The sequence below is a fragment of the Scyliorhinus torazame genome, chromosome 8 (assembly GCF_047496885.1).
Source record: "Scyliorhinus torazame isolate Kashiwa2021f chromosome 8, sScyTor2.1, whole genome shotgun sequence".
In the NCBI taxonomy this organism is placed as follows: Eukaryota; Metazoa; Chordata; class Chondrichthyes; order Carcharhiniformes; family Scyliorhinidae; genus Scyliorhinus; species Scyliorhinus torazame.
The window spans coordinates 108,295,626-108,315,417 of NC_092714.1; the positions used below are offsets into that span (position 1 = coordinate 108,295,626).

General features: G+C 50.0%; 1 long non-coding RNA gene across 1 annotated transcript in view; it reads right to left on the minus strand.

Annotated features, from left to right (window-relative positions):
• Positions 1–19,108, minus strand: part of LOC140428765 (uncharacterized) — a 36,952-nt gene extending 17,844 nt beyond the window's left edge. Inside the window, exon 1 of the long non-coding RNA XR_011948867.1 lies at positions 18,989–19,108. This is a non-coding gene — a long non-coding RNA (uncharacterized lncRNA). The remainder of the gene's footprint in view (positions 1–18,988) is intronic.
• Positions 19,109–19,792: the final 684 nt, after the last annotated feature.

Here is a 19,792-nt window from a genome sequence, read left to right on the forward strand (position 1 = left end):
AGTGTGAGGGGGGAGGGGATCGAGGGTGCAGTGGCCAGTGTGAGGGGGGAGGGGATCGAGGGTGCAGTGGCCAGTGTGTGAGGGGGGCGATGACGGGTTTGGGGGGGGGGGGGGGGGGGTGAGGACATGCAGGGTTGTCTCACTTGCTTCTGCACCTCCGACCTGGCATGTCGCGACCTCCCAGGTGGCGGATCCCCCAGCGAGGTCCAGGGCCCTCTGCTCGTGAACGTTTAGGGGGTCCAGCACAGGAGAACCCCCTCCGGTTCTCATACACTCACGTTGCTTGTGAGCTGTCTTGTCCTGAAGGGGGGTGGGGGGGGGGGGGGGGGGGGGGTTGGATAAAGCATCACGATTAGGCGGGTATCATCAGGGCGTGCAGATATAGGCTATATTAATGCTGGGTGGGAGACAGTTGGAGCATCTATCCAGGGGGGGTCCCGGTGCTCAGGTGGGTCGAGTACAACGTTGTGCACCCTGAACCCCCCCCCCCACCCCACTTCCCCCCCTCGTGCCCGGGGGAGGGCGGGGGGGGCGGTTGGTTGTGACCCGGGGGCACCCCCATGGCACTTACCCTGGCAGCCCGAGTGAGGTCGTGCAGCTTCTTCCGACACTGCTCCCCGGACCGGGGGGTGCGCCCCACAGCACTCACAGCGGTGCCAACTTCACGTCAACCGCGCCTCACCGTGCTGGACGGCTGGCGATGCCCACGCCATGGGCAAAGGGTGGCCCTTCGGTTTTCAACTTCATCGAGGAAGGTGTCCAGGTCCGTGTCCCGGACCCTCGGTGCGGCTTGTCAGGGCTCAGCCATCTCTTCTCCTTCTCCTCCTCCTGGGTCCTTCCATGCACGGATCGTGCCATTTATGGCGCAGCGCCGCGTCATTCGGGCGTCTCGTGCTTACGACGCTGCTTTCACGCCACGCCCCACCCGAGTTCCTCGCGGCCCCACTCCTAGCCCATTTTCGGGCCCTGAATCGATCGCGATCGGGGCCGTTTCACGCCGTCGTGAAACTCGACGCCGTTCACGACGGCGTGGGCACTTAGTCGGGGGAGCGGAGAATCGTGCACGTTATTTTCTCATCCCCATTCTCCTGCCTTCTCCCCATAACCCCTGATCCCCTTATTAATCAAGAACCTATCTATCTCTGTATCAAAGACACTCAGTGTTTTGGCCTCCACAGCATTCTGCAGCAAAACGTTTCACAGATCCACCACCCTCTGGCTGAAGAAATCCCTCCTCATCTCAGTTTTAAAGGATCGTCCCTTAAGTCTGAGGTTGGGCCCTCGGGCTCTAGTTTTTCATACAAGTGGAAACATCCTCTCCACATCCACTCTATCCAGGCCTCGCAGTGTCCTGCAAGTTTCAGTAAGATCCCTCCTCATCCTTCTAAACTCCAATGAGTACAGACCCAGAGTCCTCACCCGCTCCTCATATGGCAAGCTCTTCATTACAGCGATCATTCTTGTGAACCTCCTCTGCACCCTTTCCAAGGCCAGCACATCCTTCCTTAGATACTGGGCCCAGAACTGCTCACAATACTCCAAATGGGGTCTGACCAGAGCCTCATACAACCCCAGAAGTACATCCCTGGGCTTGTATTCTAACCCTCTCGACATGAATGCTAACATTGCATTTGCCTTCCTAACTGCCAACTGAACCTGCACGTTAACCTCAAGAGAATCTTGATCTAAACTCCTAAGTTCCTTTGGACCTCTGATTTCCTCAGCCTTTTCCCATTTAGAAAATAGTCTATGCCTTTATTCTTCCGACCAAAGTACACAACCTCACACTTTTCCAAATGACATTCCATCTGCCACTTCATTGCCCATTCTCCTAGCCTGTCCAAGTCCTACTGCAGATCCCCGCTTCCTCAGTCCTATTTGTCCCTCTGCAGATCTTTGTATCATCTGCAAACTTAGAACAGTGCCCTCAGTTCCTTCTTCCAGATCATTAATGTAAATTGTGAAAATTTGTGGTCCCAACACTGACTCCTGAGGCACTAGTCACCAGCTGCCATCCTGAAGAAGACCCCTTTATCTCCACTCTCTGCCTTCTGCCAGTCAGCCAATCCTCTCTCCATGCCCATACCCAGAAGTCTGCAACATCACAGATGCCAGTCTTCAGCCAATTCGATTCACCCCATGTGATATCAAGAAACGGCTGAAGGCACTGGATACTGCAACAGCTATGGGCCCTGACAATTCCAGCAATCGTACTGAAGACTTGTGCTCCAGAATTGCTATGCCTCCAGTCAAGCTGTTCCAGTGCAGCTACAACACAGGTCTCTACCTGGCAGTGTGGAAAATTACCCCGGTTTTCTCCATCACCTCGACAGCGGTGCCAATGCATTCCGGAACGCACATACAGTGAACACCACTTGCATATCATTAGCAGGCCTGACCCAGTATTCTCCGGGGCCTCCGCCATTCTCCGCCTCCAATGGGCCGAGTTGCCGATGGCGTGGTTCACTTGTGCTTTTAAAAATCATGAAGCCGGTGTCGTGGCTGATGAGGGAGAGAGAGGAGGTAGGACACGGAGAGGCACGACTGTGGGCTGCCGGGCCGGACACTGGCCGGGCTGGCTAGGGTGGGGAGGTGGGGGGGGGTGGGGGGATGGGGGGTGGGGGTTTGACGGGGAACAGGGCCAAGCGGCCGAGGTGATCCCCTCCATGGGACCGGAGTGTCCAGGCATGGACCGCCATTGCTGCGACCTGCAAGGCAACCATCTTGCTGCGCACCCCACTGACCACCCACCTTGGCCCCTGGCTCTGCTGGGTGACACCAGCCCTATGGGTGCTCCCAAACCGCCCACTCCCACACTCTCACACCAGAGCTCCCACCTCTGCACTCCTCCCTCCACCATACCCCCGACCACCCAACCGGCCACTACCCGCTGGTGGGACATCAGGCGGCCCACTCAAGTGCAACACCCACTGTAGCCCCTATGGGGCACCAGACAGGGGCTGCGGAGCGTACCGCTGGCAAGGGCAGCGACAGCCAACGGTACCCCTGGCATCAGAGATGGACACCAAGGCCAGAGGCCCCCATGGTGCCGGACACGGACAGGACCAGGGTGCAGGGGGGGGGGGCATGCAGAAGCAGAGCCCGCAGTGCCAACTTGGGCCACCATGTAACCCAGTGGACCTGATTGGGCACAGGGGTACGAACCATGCTAACATGTCGGACTTTCACCCCCTGCAGACAATGGATATTGGAAACCAACCAGCAATGGTGGCCTTCCTGCTAGTCGCCGTAGGCCTGGGGGATGCCCAGCGGCTGTAGGACTGCTCGAGGAGGAGGAAGCTGCAGCAGTGGGGCGTGCCGCTGAGGGGCAGGAGGAAGCGACCCAGGATGGAGATTCCGGCTGTCCAACAGACCGAGGAAGAGGAGCTGCAAAGGAGGCGCCGCATGAGGCCTCGTGTGTACCAGCAACGCCTGTCATTTGAGGACTTGTTGGACAGCGCATGCCGTCGAAGACTCCGGCTGAGCAAGAAGACAGTGCAACATATCTGCCAGATCATGGCACGCATGGCATCACAGGGGAATGGGGGAGGACACCCGCCCCCGATGGCCGTCAAGTAACAGTTGCCCTAAACCTTTACGTCACAGGGTCCTTCTAGGCGCTGAGTGGGGCCCTGTCCGGGATCTCACAGACATCAGTGCACAGGTGTATCCGTGCCATCACAGAGGCCCTGTATGCCCTGTTGGCACAATACATCCATTTCAATGTGGACCAAGCCCACCAGGATGCCTGGGCAGTGGGTTCGCCGCCATCGCCGACATGCCCGGTTCCAGGGGGTGATCGACGGGGTGCATGTCCCCCTACGAGCTTTTGCACATGACAGGATGCTCTACACAAACCAAAGGGGTTCCACTCTGTTGCTATTTTTGTTTCTCTCTTTATTTGGCTCTGAAGATGGCGGTCAGGATGGTCGCCTTCTTAATTCTAATTATGTATCGCTCTAGAGTCGCCAGGTATCTTTCGATACCGCCACAAGGTTCAAACCGAATACTGATCAAAGACTCGATACACCAGTTAGTTAGTTCAAAGTCAAATGCTTGTTTATTTACACACACAGTTAAATATACTCATGCACAAATACTACAGACTAAACTATCACTACTGCCAAAGCCTATACTTAGCTTCGGGCGCCCACTCAGTCAGAGGAACAATGGCCGTTGTTCGGTTCTGAGGCTGCTGGGGTCGAAGTGGTGAAGGGGAACAGCTAAGGTCGTCTGTCTGGTAGCGTGCGTTGACCTTGGACTTACTTGTTCTGGTGCAGCTGTTGGGCAGGTCTCTCCTCGGTGAGAGCCGGAGCCAAGAGAACGATTCTCTCTTGGGGGATCCTTCTTATACCCAAAAGGGGCTTTGCGCGCTTTTGGGCGGGCCTTGAACTTGGCCCCAATTAATTGGGCTGTTTCTCGATCGTTCCTATCGATTTCCTCCAATAAAGGGGTGGGTGCCCTGATGGCTGGGCGTGTCCTAGGTGGCCGTTGGCCTGCTTTGTTCTGGTCTCCTCTGGCGCCGGGGTGTCTGCCTTAGTATCGGTTACTCAAATGTTACTCTTTTGTTCCCCGGAGATGGGCCATTAGTATGCTAATGAGTTTGCAGTTTTGGTCTTGTCTGGGAGCTGCGGCTCCAATATGCAGACAAACCCTGAACCTGCTTGTTTTCTCAGTATTGTCCATTTTCCCTCCCATCTTTGCAAAGTATCCATTTTATAATCGGGAAGTGGCCATCCCAGATGGCTACACTCCCTCCTTGTGATCCTCAATGCGAAGCGTGAAGGTTCACATTACCGCGTCGTCTTCGTTCTTTGACCAAGCGGGGCACCCATAAGCACTTCACAGGCTCTACACTGCCCTATCCTATGAAACACAATTTTACCTAAAATCATTTCACATACATACATCATTATAAAACTCTACGGGGCGCTATGACATTCAGGCATGCATTACAAAATAAGAAAACTGGAACCTCTAACTATCCTCAATAAACTATCCTCACTCAAACAATGAAAAATAACCTACAACACTTTAAACTGTACAAATAGCAGCAACAGAAGTTTATCTGGCTTGGCAGTCAAGCACAGAGGTTTATATTTCTTTATTGAACAAAACACACACAAAGAAAAAAACGGATGCACTTTAATTCACTCAAGGGGTTGGGGGGTTTGGTGAAGTCTGAAAATAGGGGACCTAAACGTGTATACCGGGGTGCGAGAGCGGGAGATTCTCCTTGTATGTCGGGGCGGGAATCATTCACGGCCTGTGTGGTAGGGATCAGGCGGGTAGTGTCCGCGCGCAACTGAAGGGAACTGAAAGGGCAGTTTAGCACAGGGCTAAATCGCTGGCTTTGAAAGCAGACCAAGGCAGGCCAGCAGCACGGTTCGATTCCCGTAACAGCCTCCCCGAACAGGCGCCGGAATGTGGCGACTAGGGGCTTTTCACAGTAACTTCATTGAAGCCTACTCGTGACAATAAGTGATTTTCATTTCATTTCATTTCATCCCGCTAAGATCCAGGTGTAGAAGATGAAGGTTGTCTTCATCTTTCCTTTTGTCGGTCTTCTTCTTTTCTTCCTCTGGGGTTCCTGAGGTTCCGGAGTTCCATGGACACAAGCATAATATCTGTTAGTATCTTGCTTAAGATCTCGTATGTCTGTCTGTCCTTTGTTGCCAATTACCCATTATAATTGGTCACCATCCGTGACTCCCTCATTTTTTTTTTAAACCAAATATTTGGGACAAGACATCCGAGAAAAATACTGACACAGTGCGAGCCATTTCGCAGCCTGTGCGATCTACCATCCTAGTGTTTGAGGATGTAAATAGCATACAGAAGCAACCTAAGGGTTGCCAGAAACAAACAAAAGAATTTCGAACTTAACGAGCCAAAATGTGGTGCGTATGGGCCACAGCGGGTAAGAAATGGGTGGAATCCCCGGGTAGGATGGTGATCAGTGCCGTTTGTGCTCTACCTTTGCATAGCTGACCAGAGGGGGGTCCTCAGGCAGGGCGAGGACCAGTGCCGTTTCTCCACTGCCTGAGCGATCGGCAAGAACGGGTAAGAATGTGGTAGTCGTGGGGGGCTGCCTCTCATGACCGAATCAGAAGAGTAGCTATGAGTGGTGTCTGCCGAAAAACTAGTTCCTCTGAACGGTTGTCTGTTGACAAACTTGTTCCATTAACAGCCATTGGGCGTCAAAAGGGTGGTGGCGTGGGGCCATGAAAAACTTTCAAATTCACAAACAACATTTAACATGTACATTAAACGAATGAACATACAGCAAACATGTTGCAGGTTCCATCAGAAAGGACACCATATCTCTCCACCGGTTCCTTTTTACCATCATGTGGATACCTCATTGCTCGGTAGCAAACAGGGTCGCAAAGGGAGTCGTTTGGTGGGAGTCAGACTCTATGTCATTATCTTCTCCTGGCTGCCATACTCTTGACTGGAGTAGTTTGGCTAAAGCTGCTTGGGGCGAATTGGGGTCCATCTCATCATTCTGGATGAGCCTGAACAAATTGTCACGGTGCCAGAATCGTGTATCGAGGTTGGAGCTACTAGGTTGTAATCCGTAATCGTCGGGCGATGGGTCTGGGTCAGGGGCTTTGATGTACGTGATCTTGAAGGTGTCACTGGAATCATGCTCGGAGTCGCTGGGAGTGGGGCCTGGTGCAGGGGTATAATCATAACATGGTCTGCTGTGGCTGTCATCATTGCTATCGCTATCACTGTCGCTGTCGCTGCTGGTTGAAGGAAGGGAGAGGTGGAGTCGAGGCTCTGGGGGTGGAGTTGAAGATGTGTGTGAGGACGGGCTGGACTGGCTGGGGGAGGGAAGGAATACGTCATCTGTGGACGGGGCGTGCTCGTCTGCTGCTGCTGCAAGCGAGATGTGGTGTGAGTGGTTGTTCTGCGAGCCATAAGCTGGTTTATGTGGAACCACGCAGACTTGCCATTGGGATATGTGATCTTGTATACCGAGGGGCTTACTTTATCCGAAATGGAGTCTGGTCCGGAAAATTTCGGGGAGAGGATTGAACTGGGGTTGTTTAGGGAAAGCATCACTTGCTGCCCTACTACAAACTCGGTGGCGTGTACAGTTTTATCAAAACAAGCTTTGCTTTGTTTCCTCCTGGTCCCAAGTCTCACAGCTGCTGCGAGCTGGGCTGCCTTTATATTCTCAATAAGCTGCTGTACAGCATTTTCATGCGTGAGGGCGGTGACTGCGGGGCTGGCCAAATCCAGTCCGAATAAATACTCTGTCCCTTTCATGGGGCGTCCGGTCATGAGGGTGTGGGGGGTGTATCCTGTGGACGTGGATACCATGTTTTTTATGAACATTAAAGCAAATGGGAGAACTGAATCCCAGGTGCTGTTGTTCTGTTGCACCATTTTCCTGTTAGTGGCTTTTAGAGTTCTGTTCATCCTCTCTACAATGCCGCTTGACTGGGGGTGGTAGGCTATGTGAAACTTCTGCCTAATTCCGAAAATTGTGAGGACGTTCTTCATTACTCGTCCTGTAAAATGGAAGCCTTGATCGGACTCTATGCTGAGTGGGAAGCCCCATCTTGTAAAGATGTGCTGTGTTCGGATTTTAGCTGTCGTTTTGGCCGTATTTGTTCTCGATGGAAAAGCTTCCACCCATTTTGTGAAGGTGTCGATGACCACCAACACATACTTAAAACAATTTCTGCAGGGGGGTAGGAGTCCTATGTAATCTATCTGCAAATTTGTCCAGGGGCCATTAATGGGGCGTGTGTGACTAAGCTGAGCCTTTCTTGCATATCTGTCCGGGTTGTTCTGGGCACAGATAAAGCAATTTTCAATGTAGTGAATAACATCAGCTTTTAAATCAGGCCACCAGCAGAGCGGTCTGGGGTGTGTTAGGGTGGCTTCAATGCCTTGGTGTCCATGATTGTCATGGAACTGACAAATAATCTGGTTCCTGTCCTGGCTGGGAACTACATAAATGCCTTCTTTCAAAATCACACCATCATGTGTGGTGACTGTGTTCTTAAACTTATCGTACAGGGCTGGGAAGGTTCCTTTTAAAACTTCCCTGAGTTTTTCATCTTCCTTCTGGGCTTTCGCTAGATATTGAATGTTGGTCTGTGAGACCTGAACCTCATGTACTGGGGTGCTCTCGGAGGGAGAGGGGGGGTTCCAAAAGTAACCATGTCTGGAACCTGCCTTCGCTAGGGCGTCTGCTTTAACGTTACATGGGGGGGGGGGGGGAAGAACGGTGATGACTGCAAACCTTAATTATACCATATTTCCTATTTTTAGTTGTCTCTAGGATATGTCGGAGTAATGGGGCTGAGGGTAGGGGCTTTCCGTCTGCGGAAACAAATCCTCTTGTTTCCCACCGGGGTAGGAATTCCGTTAAACTATTACAGACATATAAACTGACCGAATATATGTCTGCTGGGGTTGGAAACGAGTCGGGGTGGTCTACAATGTAAGCTATGGCTGCCAGTTCTGCTGCCTGCGAGCCGAGATGTCCTGGCAACTTTAGTGAAATCTCATCTAGGGCGCGTCCCTGTGCGTCCTCTACATAAATGCCACAACCGGTGATTCTCTTTCATTCAAAACTGTGGAGGAGCCATCCACATAAATTTTCTGGGGTGCGCACGTTTCTGTGGGCTGGGGTCTCTGGGGTGTATTTCCTGCTTTCCTGGGAGCTGACTTAGGTATAAATGGGCCTGTGTTGTGTTTTGTGGTGATGATCTCGCACTCATGTGGGGTACCTGCATATTGCAAATTATCGGCTCAGGAAGTGTGGGTCTTGGTTCTCTTAACTGTAATGTCCCTTCCCTGTAAAAGAAGGGTCCAACGGGCTGCGCGGATTTGGCTGTCTGTGCCATCCTTAAGTCGACCGTCTAATAATAGCTGTGTTGGGGTGTGTTCAGTGAGAATGGTGATGGGGTTGAGTCCTGTAATGTAGGCGAAGTACTGCACTGCCCAAAAAACTGTGATCAGATGCCTTTCACAGGCAGAAAATCCTTGCTCGACAGGATCTAACACGCGTGAGGTATATGCCACGGGGCGTAATTGGTCATGGTGTTCCTGGAGGAGTACGGCCGAAAGAGGTCGGTCGGTATTTGCTACTTTGATTGCGTACGGGGAAAGTGGATCTGGGACCTGTAATTCAGGGGCTGTGCTGAAGGCTCTCTTTAAAGCATCCACGGCATCCGTGTGCTGTGGAAGCCATTCCCAAGGTGCCTGTTTCCTGAGAAGGTCGGATAGGGGCACTGCTTTTATGGCGAAACCGTCAATATGGTTTCGGCAGCAGCCAACCAGTCCTAGAAATGACCGGAGGGCTGAGACATTATAGGGAAGGGGCAATTTGATGATCGAGTCAATTCTCTTTTGCTCGATCTCGCGTTTACCATGAGTGATTACGTAAATCACTTTTTCCTGCAAAATCTGGGCCTTCTTGGGGTTGACTTTACATCCAATTTCTTTTAGGAGTCCTAGGAGTTCGGCAAGAAGCGAAATGTGCTCTCCCTTTGTGTCTGTCTGTAGTAGCAACTCATCTACATACTGGACCAGACAATCGGGTTGGGAAAATTTTGCTAGTCCATTTGCCAGCTGTCGGTGGAAAATGGAGGGGGAGTTGTGGAAGGCACGTTCACGTATATTGTTGTCCCTGGAATGTAAAGGCGAATTTGTACTGGCACGCTTTATCCAATGGAATGGACCAAAAGCCATTGCCAATGTCCAAAACGGAATTTCTTTTTGACTGGAGACCCTGTTTGAGCATGGTCACGGGACTCGTGGCTATGGGGTTACTTTGTTCAGTTCCTGGTAATCAATGGTCAGTTGCCATGACCCATCTTGTTTCCTGACGGGCCAAATTGGTGCGTTGTTTGTGGAGGCTACTGATCTGAGTACGCCTTGATCAAGCAGACTCTCTATTACTTTGGAGATTTCTCCCTCTGCCTCTTGGGGAAAACCATACTGCTTTTGAGGTCTGGGGTCGGGACCTGTAATATTTACCAGGCCAGCTATTTTACCACAGTCGTGCTTGTGCTGTGCAAATACTGCTTTGTGTTGCTGCAGGACTTCCCTAACCTGTTTGTCCTGACTAATGGCTCGAGGGTCGAACCAGAAGTCTCCTACTGAGCAAATTCTGTTTTCATAATCTCCAACTGTGAGCGTGGCGGGGGCTTGTGCTCCATTTGCCATTCTCCATACACATTTATTAACCGGATCAAAAGAGAGGTTGTGGGAGCTCATAAAATTGATACCTAGGATGTGTTCAGCTGTCTGGGGTAGATCGACCAAAACTACAGGGTGTTTAGTCGTAAAGTTCCCTATTTGTATCGCTATAGGGGCTGTGATGGGTCCTTGTTGTAAATTACCTGTAAAACCACTGAGTGTGATGGTGTCTGTTGTGGGCCACGTGTCTCGTTGAAACATCGTGGAGGAATTGAGCGTGGTGCGGGACCCTCCTGTTGTCCAAAGAAATTCTACGGGGTGTCCCCGGACTTTGCTTGCTACGACCGGTCTACCGGACTTGTCCCAAAGGGTGTCGCAGACCCAAGTTGGGGGGCCCGAACACTGTCAGTCGGTGCCGTTCATGCCTATGTTCTCTGAACGGGCGCTAACACTATAGATTGGCTTTGCCCTATTCTTATTTAGTGTGCCTGTCTGTTGGTTTCTCTGCTGCTTTTGGGGTGCGTTGCACTCTCACGCAAAGTGTCCTAATTGTCCACAGTTGTAACATTCCTGGGATTTTGGCTGTGGTGGACTGTTCCTGCCCTCATTTACCCATGTGGGGTTCTGGTGCGCTTTAACTGGATTCATGTCTGCCTGCTCCTCCTCGGGTTTCGCAAATGCGGTTTTGCTTTGGACGGATTGTTCCCAAGAGTGGGACAATCTTTTCAAAACCCATTTCTCGTTGTGGGCCTCGTCCGAGGGGTCGTAATTTGCGCAAGCTCTCTGTCCTGCCTCAGTCACATGAGAGACTAGGATTCAAGTCCATTTGGCCATATTATCCACGGACAAATGAGCGCGGGCTAATTCCCCGAAAACTGCTGTGAAATGTATCCACAAGTGTCCAGCAAATGCTGTGGGGTGCTGTGTTTTCTTTTGCCTACACTTGTTTAGGCCTTCTACGGGGTCTCCTCTGTTATAGCCGATCGCATCTAGGATCGCTGTGTGCATCTCTTGGAGTGTGCCTCCTCCTACATTCTGTGGGTCGGGAAGGGCTGCCACGGCTGAGGGGGTCGAGGCTTAAAACTGTGAGATCCACTTGTTCCTTTCCGTCCAGGCCGTACATGGTAGCCTGCTGTTTAACTCTAGGGAAAAACTGGTGGGGGGGTCAGATGGGGAAGGAACGGTGTCATTTTTCCACACGCGTCCCGTAATTGGGTCACGGTTAACGGGGTTGTATATAGGAAATCTGCGTTTCCTTCTGCTGCAGCCCTGCAGTGTGTGGTTACAGGGTTCATGGGGGGGGTGTTCTGCCTGTTTAGTCGGGGGTTGGGGTGCTTTTCTTTTCTGGGGGTTTCCGTGCATGCATGTCCCATGTACGTATCTGTGGGCAGTTTCATTTAACTCCTGCCAATCGGGGCCGTTTACCTGGTCTAACTGGGTCCAAACATACTTTGAAACCCATTCTGGACAGAAAGCAGAGATTGTAATTCTGCAATTTTCTTCCGGCACTTTGCGTGATCTACGGAGCTCTGCCTTTGTTCCGTTGTGGAAGTGTGGAGCGCTCGTAGGGCTGCTTTTAAATCATTGCACTGTTTCTGCAATTGCTCTACCTGTTGCTCGGTTTCTTGTGTTACCAAGACCGCACGTTGCATATCCTGGTAGGCCTTATCACACTGGGTCTGAAAACTACTCAAATGGGCGAGAGAAGACCGGTGTGCCCTCTTGGCATCATCCACCATTCTGTCCCTGGCTGCTAACTGTTCTCTTAAATCCTTATTCTCCTTCTCAAACTCGCTCACATCTCCCTCACTAGTTCTGTCTCTCTCCTCAATCTCTCTATGGAGCATCCTAACGACCTCCTCTGTGCCTCGCAATTGTGCCAAGCAGGACACGATTGCCATTGGCTTGCAAGCTTCCCTGAGCTCTTTTTGTGGATCTCTGACATGTTCTCCCACCAAGTATGTCCTATACACCTGGGACCTGTTTTGTCATTCGCGCAGAATTCGCTCCAAAAAGGCCATCCTTTCCCTTTGAGGTACTTTCTGATTTCCTCTTCCCATACGGGACACTTCCCATACGGGACACTGTCCTACTCTACTGGTCGCTGCGACCTCAAATTCCTGGGGGTTCATAAGGCGTTCCATTGCCTTCATTGCCATTTTCTCTCTCTGGGTTCTCTACTGAATTTGGTACAGGGGGTGATAAAGTGGTGATGTAAACACGGGTACGGCTTCCGCTATTTTCCGGCCTACAAAACTCCCGAGAGTTTTACGCAACAAAATCTCTCAGGTTTACCTTATAGGTTTACCTTATATCCCTGTTAGTACGCATGCATTAACACATTTCCGAATCTCGGAGGTTTGATCAGTATCATTCTCACACCTGTGGTTTTTCTGTTTCCAATTGGATTCAAATTTGGGTCCTCTTGGAGTGACGAGGCCACTTCTAAGTCGGGTCCCGTCAGAGGTCGCCAGTAAATGTTGCTATTTTTGTTTCTCTCTTTATTTGGCTCTGAATATGGCGGTCAATATGGTTGCCTTCCTTAATTCTAATTACGTTTGCTCAAGAGTCGCCAGGTATCTTTCGATACCGCCACAAGGTTCAAACCGAATACTGATCAAAGACTCGATACACCAGTTAGTTAGTTCAAAGTCAAATGCTCATTTATTTACACACACAATTAAATATACTCATGCACAAATACTACAGACTAAACTATCACCACTGCTAAAGCCTATACTTAGCTTCGGGCGCCCACTCAGTCAGAGGAACAATGACCATTGTTCGGTTCTGAGGCTGCTGGGGCCGAAGTGGTAAAGGGGAACAGCTGAGGTTGTCTGTCTGGTAGCGTGCGTTGACCTTGGACTTACTTGTTCTGGTGCAGCTGTTGGGCAGGTCTCTCCTCGGTGAGAGCCGAAGCCAAGAGAAAGATTCTCTCTTCGGGGATCCTTCTTAAACCCAAAAGGGTTTAAGGCACTCTTTTGGGCGGGCCTTGAACTTGGCCCCAATTAATTGGTCCGTTTCTCAATCGTTCCTATCGATTTCCTCCAATAAAGGGGTGGGTGCCCTGATGGCTGGGCGTGTCCTACGTGGCCGTTGGCCTGCTTTGTTCTGGTCTCCTCTGGCGCCGGGGTGTCTGCCTTAGTATCGGTTACTCAAATGTTACTCTTTTGTTCCCAGAGATGGGCCATTAGTATGCTACTGGGTTTGCAGTTTTGGTCTTGTCTGGGAGTGCGGCTCCAATATGCAGACAAACCCTGAACCTGCTTGTTTTCTCAGTATTGTCCATTTTCCCTGCAATCTTTGCAAAGTGTCCATTTTGTAATCGGGAAGTGGCCATCCCAAATGGCTACAACTCGATGAAGGTGCAGCTGGTGCGTGACCATGAGTTGCACATCATGCACGTCTGTGCCCAACACCCGGGCAGTGTTCACAACGCCTTCATCCTGGAACACTGACCATTCCTGACATGTTTGAAATGCCCCCACCTCCCAAAAATCTGGGAGGTTGGCTCCTGGGTGACCGGGTTATCGGCTGCAATTGTGGCTGATGGCGCCTAACCTGAGGCCACAGACAGATGGGGAGACCCACTACAATGACACCCATGCCGCGACCAGGAGCATAATTGAGTGGTGCTTCGGCCTCCTGAAGAAGTGGTTCAGGTACCTGGGCTGCTCTGGAGGGGCTCTCCAGTATGATGTTGAGAGGGTCGCCCCCATCGTGGCGGCCTGCTGCGTCCTCCACAACATTGCGCAGCAGAGGGCAATGTGCTGGAGGAGGAGGATGAACACCAGTCCTTGCCCGACGAGGAGGCTTTGGGGGGAGGGCGAAGTTGGGTAGGGCCGAGGCAGGCACGGAAGGCCGCACGATGTGTGCCAGGGGCACGGGCACTGCAACCCACCACCACAACCCCCACCCTCCCCAGCCACGCCCTCGCCTGTAACACCCCCCCCCCCCCCCCCCCCCATGATATGCACCTGCCACACTACAGAGTGTGTGCGGGCCCTGGGTTGGCAGTAACAGCGGGTCTGGTCCTTCTGCCTGAACGCGATATCGGTGTCGGGAGCAGAGAATCCAGCTCAATGCTCCTCTTGGTGTTCTGCTGGGTTAGGCTGTGAAATACAGGGTCCGGATACTGTGTGGTCATCAGGGAAGTCACGCACCCGAGGTCAATACCCCTGGTATTAGAACATAGAACATAGAAAAATACAGCACAGAACAGGCCCTTCGGCCCACGATGTTGTGCCGAACCTTTGTCCTAAATTAATCATAAATTATCATCTATGATAACAGTGGGCAGCACGGTAGCATTGTGGATAGCACAATTGCTTCCAGCTCCAGGGTCCCAGGTTCGATTCCGGCTTGGGTCACTGTCTGTGCAGAGTCTGCACATCCTCCCCGTGTGTGCGTGGGTTTCCTCCGGGTGCTCCGGTTTCTGCACTGTAAATTCTATGATCTATGATCTATGATCATAGAATTTACAGTGCAGAAGGAGGCCACCCGGCCCATCGAGTCTGCACCTGCTCCTGGAAAGAGCACCCTACCCAAGGTCAACACCTCCACCCTATCCCCACAACGCAGCAACCCCACACAACACTAAGGGCAATTTTGGACACTAAGGGCAATTTATCACAGCCAATCCACCTAACCTGCACATCTTTGGACTGTGGGAGGAAACCGGAGCACCCAGAGGAAACCCACGCACACACGGGGAGGACGTGCAGACTCTGCACAGACAGTGACCCAAGCCGGAATCGAACCTGGGACCCTGGAGCTGTGAAGCAATTGTGCTAGCCACACTGCTACCGTGCTGCCCTTAAGAACAACTTAATCTACACTATATCATTCTACCGTAATCCATGTAACTATCCAATAGCTGCTTGGTGGTCCCTAATGTTTCTGACTCAACTACTTCCACAGGCAGTGCATTCCATGCCCCCACTACTCTCTGGGTAAAAAACCTATCTCTGACATCCCCCCTACATCTTCCACCATTCACCTTAAATTTATGTCCCCTTGTAATGGTTTGATCCACCCGGGGAAAAAGTCTCTGACTGTCTACTCTATCTATTCCCCTGATCATCTTATAAACCTCTATCAAGTCGCCCCTCATCCTTCTCCGTTCTAATGAGAAAAGGCCTAGCACCCTCAACCTTTCCTCGTAAGACCTACTCTCCATTCCAGGCAACAGCGAGGTAAATCTCCTTTGCACCTTTTCCAAAGCTTCCACATCCTGCCTAATATGAGGAGACCAGAACTGTACATACTCCAAATGTGGCCTTACCAAAGTTTTGTACAGCTGCATCATCACCTCACAGCTCTTAAATTCAATCCCTCTGTTCATGAACACTAGCACACCATAGGCCTTCTTCACAGCTCTATCCACTTGAGTGGCAACTTTCAAAGATCTATGAACATAGACCCCCAAGATTTCTCTGCTCCTCCACATTGCCAAGAACTCTACCGTTAACCCTGTATTCCGCATTCATTTTTGTCCTTCCAAAATGGACAACCTCACACTTTTCAGGGTTAAACTCCATCTGCCACTTCTCAGCCCAGCTCTGCACCCTATCTAAGTCTCTTTGCAGCCGACAACAGCCCTCCTCACTATCCACAACTCCACCAATCTTCGTATCGTCTGCAAATTTACTGACCCACCCTTCAACTCCCTCATTCAAGTCATTAATGAAAATCACAAACAGCAGAGGACCCAGAATTGATCCCTGCGGTACGCCACTGGTAACTGGGCTCCAGGCTCAATATTTGCCATCCACCACCACTCTCTGACTTCGATGGGTTAGCCAGTTCGTTATCAAACTGGCCAAATTACCCACTATCCCATGCCTCCTTACTTTCTGCATATGCCTACCATGGGGAACCTTATCAAATGCCTTACTAAAATCCATGTACACTACATCCACTGCTTTACCTTCAGCCACATGCTTGGTCACCTCCTCAAAGAATTCAATAAGACTTGTAAGGCAAGACCTACCCCTCACAAATCCGTGCTGACTATCCCTAATCAAGCAGTGTCTTTCCAGATGCTCAGAAATCCTATCCTTCAGTACCCTTTCCATTACTTTGCCTACCACCGAAGTAAGACTAACTGGCCTGTAATTCCCAGGGTTATCCCTAGTCCCTTTTTTGAACAGGGGCACGACATTCGCCACTCTCCAATCCCCTGGTACCACCCCTGTTGACAGTGAGGACGAAAAGATCATTGCCAACGGCTCTGCAATTTCATCTCTTGCTTCCCATAGAATCCTTGGATATATCCCGTCAGGCCCGGGGGACTTGTCTATCCTCAAGTTTTTCAAAATGCCCAACACATCTTCCTTCCTAACAAGTATTTCCTCGAGCTTACCAGTCTGTTTCACACTGTCCTCTCCAACAATATGGCCCCTCTCATTTGTAAATACAGAAGAAAAGTACTCATTCAAGACCTCTCCTATCTCTTCAGACTCAATACACAATCTCCCACTACTGTCCTTGATCGGACCTACCCTTGCTCTAGTCATTCTCATATTTCTCACATATGTGTAAAAGGCCTTGGGGTTTTCCTTGATCCTACCCGCCAAAGATTGTTCATGCCCTCTCTTAGCTCGCCTAATCCCTTTCTTCAGTTCCCTCCTGGCTATCTTGTATCCCTCCAGCGCCCTGTCTGAACCTCAGCCTTTCATAAGTCTCCTTCTTCCTCTTAACAAGACATTCAACCGCTCTTGTCAACCATGGTTCCCTCACTCGACCATCTCTTCCCTGCCTGACAGGGAAATACATATCAAGGACACGTAGTACCTGTTCCTTGAACAAGTTCCACATTTCACTTGCGTCCTTCCCTGACAGCCTATGTTCCCAACTTATGCACTTCAATTCTTGTCTGACAACATCGTATTTACCCTTCCCCCAATTGTAAACCTTGACCTCTTGCACGCATCTCTCCCCCTCCATTACTAAAGTGAAAGTCACAAAATTGTGGTCACTATCTCCAAAATGCTCCCCCACTAACAAATCTATCACTTGCCCTGGTTCATTACCAAGTACCAAATCCAATATGGCCTCCCCTCTGGTCGGACAATCTACTTACTGTGTTAGAAAAGCTTCCTGGACACACTGCACAAACACCACCCCAGATAGATAGTTTTTTGAAGAATAAAGGGATTAAGGGTTATGGTGTTCGGGCCGGAAAGTGGAGCTGAGTCCACAAAAGATCAGCCATGATCTCATTGAATGGTGGAGCAGGCTCGAGGGGCCAGATGGCCTACTCCTGCTCCTAGTTCTTATGTTCTTATGTTCATCCAAACTATTTGATCTAAAGAGTTTCCACTCAATGTTTGGGAAGTTGAAGTCACCCACGACTACTACCCTGTGACTTCTGCACCTTTCCAAAATCTGTTTCCCAATCTGTTCCTCCACATCTCTGCTACTATTGGGGGGCCTATAGAAAACTCATAACAAGGTGACTGCTCCTTTCCTATTTCTGACTTCAACCCATACTACCTCAGTAGGCAGATACTCCTCGAACTGCCTTTCTGCAGCTGTTATACTATCTCTAATTAACAATGCCACCCCCCCCCCCCCCCACCTCTTTTACCACCCTCCCTAATCTTATTGAAACATCTATAACCAGGGACCTCCAACAACCATTTCTGCCCCTCTTCTATCCAAGTTTCCGTGACGGCCACCACATTGTAGTCCCAAGTACCGATCCATGCCTTAAGTTCACCCACCTTATTCCTGATGCTTCTTGTGTTGAAGTATACACACTTCAACCCATCTCCGTGCCTGCAAGTTCTCTCCTTTGTCAGTGTTCCCTTCCCCACTGCCTCACTACACGTTTTGGCGTCCTGAATATCGGCTACCTTAGTTGCTGGACTACAAATCCGGTTCCCATTCCCCTGCCAAATTAGTTTAAACCCTCCCGACACATTGGTGACACATCCACACTTGCTTGGAAAGTGGGGGAGGGATTGAGTGATTTAAGTGTGTGTTAAATAAATCAATGGGCAAGTTGTATTTTTTTCTGAATTGTCAAAACTTTTGTATATTCTGCTCTTGGTACATAGAAGTTTAGAAGTTTAGGTTTAAAAATTAATAGCAGTGTTTTTTAAATTTTTGTGCAGAACAGAAAATAACTAATTGGAAAGCATATTCTTTTGCTTTCATTTATCAATTCTACAAAGGTCACAAAAAAGACTTAACCAGTGAAGTAGAAAACTGTTGGACATTGACACCGCCTGTTCATTCACCTGGCATAGAGCAAGTGGTTTGTTCAGACCCCTTGAAGTCAGACTACAATCCTACAGCATGTATTGCACCACTCTCTGCAGGTTTCCGCCAACTTTAAACAACTTTGTAAACCACTCAGTATGTCAATGGTCACAGCCAGAGCCCACAGAAATCAATCAACAACATCTAAAAGTGATTGATGATCCCTTTAAGTAGCGTTCATGGGGCAGAGGGAGGGGGGGGGGGGCTCTCTTCCCTGCTGCTGAATGTATATTTTCAGCTGTGCGTTCTTAGGAGATGACATTACCTGGAATGCACTGGTGTTAAATCAGTGTTACATGCTGATTGGCGTCACTATCAGTCCACTTTGAGTGCTTCTGGTAACGTCCCTTCCAAATGGCATCTAGCATGGCCAACGTCAGAACTACACCTGTGCACCGCAGCCACCATTTGGGGGTCAAAATGCCAGTCATGGTGCTGAAATGTGAGTACTACGAAGCTAAATTTCACAGCCAATGATTGGAATGTGAATAATTACAGCATGCATGCCTCAGGAAAAAAGAGCAGTAAAGAATGGTGAAGAAGGATTCCTTACATTCCTTGAGCGACACTATAGAAGATCAACTGGTTATACATAGTCACGCCTTGCAGACAGGTTTTATCTGTATCCGAATCGAAGCTGGTTGTCTTGTGAGAGGGCATTCTCTGAAGCGAGAGTTTTTACAAAGTCTAGATCGCCTTGTTCATGCTGACATGAGCACCATCTGGTGGATCTTGCTGCTGGACTTTATGATTGGTCTGGCTTTTCACTGGGTTACTCTGCTTTATTTCACTACAATTCACTTGAAATCAGCCAAACCAACTCAGACGATCAAGGAATTTCAAGTGCAGATTTAAGTCCACATTCTTTTATGCTAGCTTGCAAAACTTACAAAAATGAAACAACAACTTGTATTTAAATAGCACTTTTAACATAGTACATCCCAATTTCATTAGAATCTGGCAACAAACTAGGTAAGATATTAGGCCAAATGGGCAAAAGCTAAGTCAAATAGATAAGGTTTAAGGAGCATCTTAAAGGAGGTTCAGAGAGCAAGCGAGGTTTAGGGAGGGAATTCCAGAGCTTATGGCCTTGGTACCTGAAGGTATGGCCAACAATGGTTCAGGTTTTAAAATTGGGGATGCTCAAGAGGCTATTATTACAGAACAGGATATCTCAAAGGGCTTTGGACCTGGAGAAGGAGATTGCAGACCAAAGAGAAAATGCTGCAAAATCTCAGCAGGTCTGGCAGCATCTGTCGGGAGAGAAAAGAGCTAACGTTTCGAGTCCAGATGACTCTTTGTCAAAGCTAAAAGACTTAGGAAGTGGGAAATATTTATACTGTGGGGTGAGAGAATG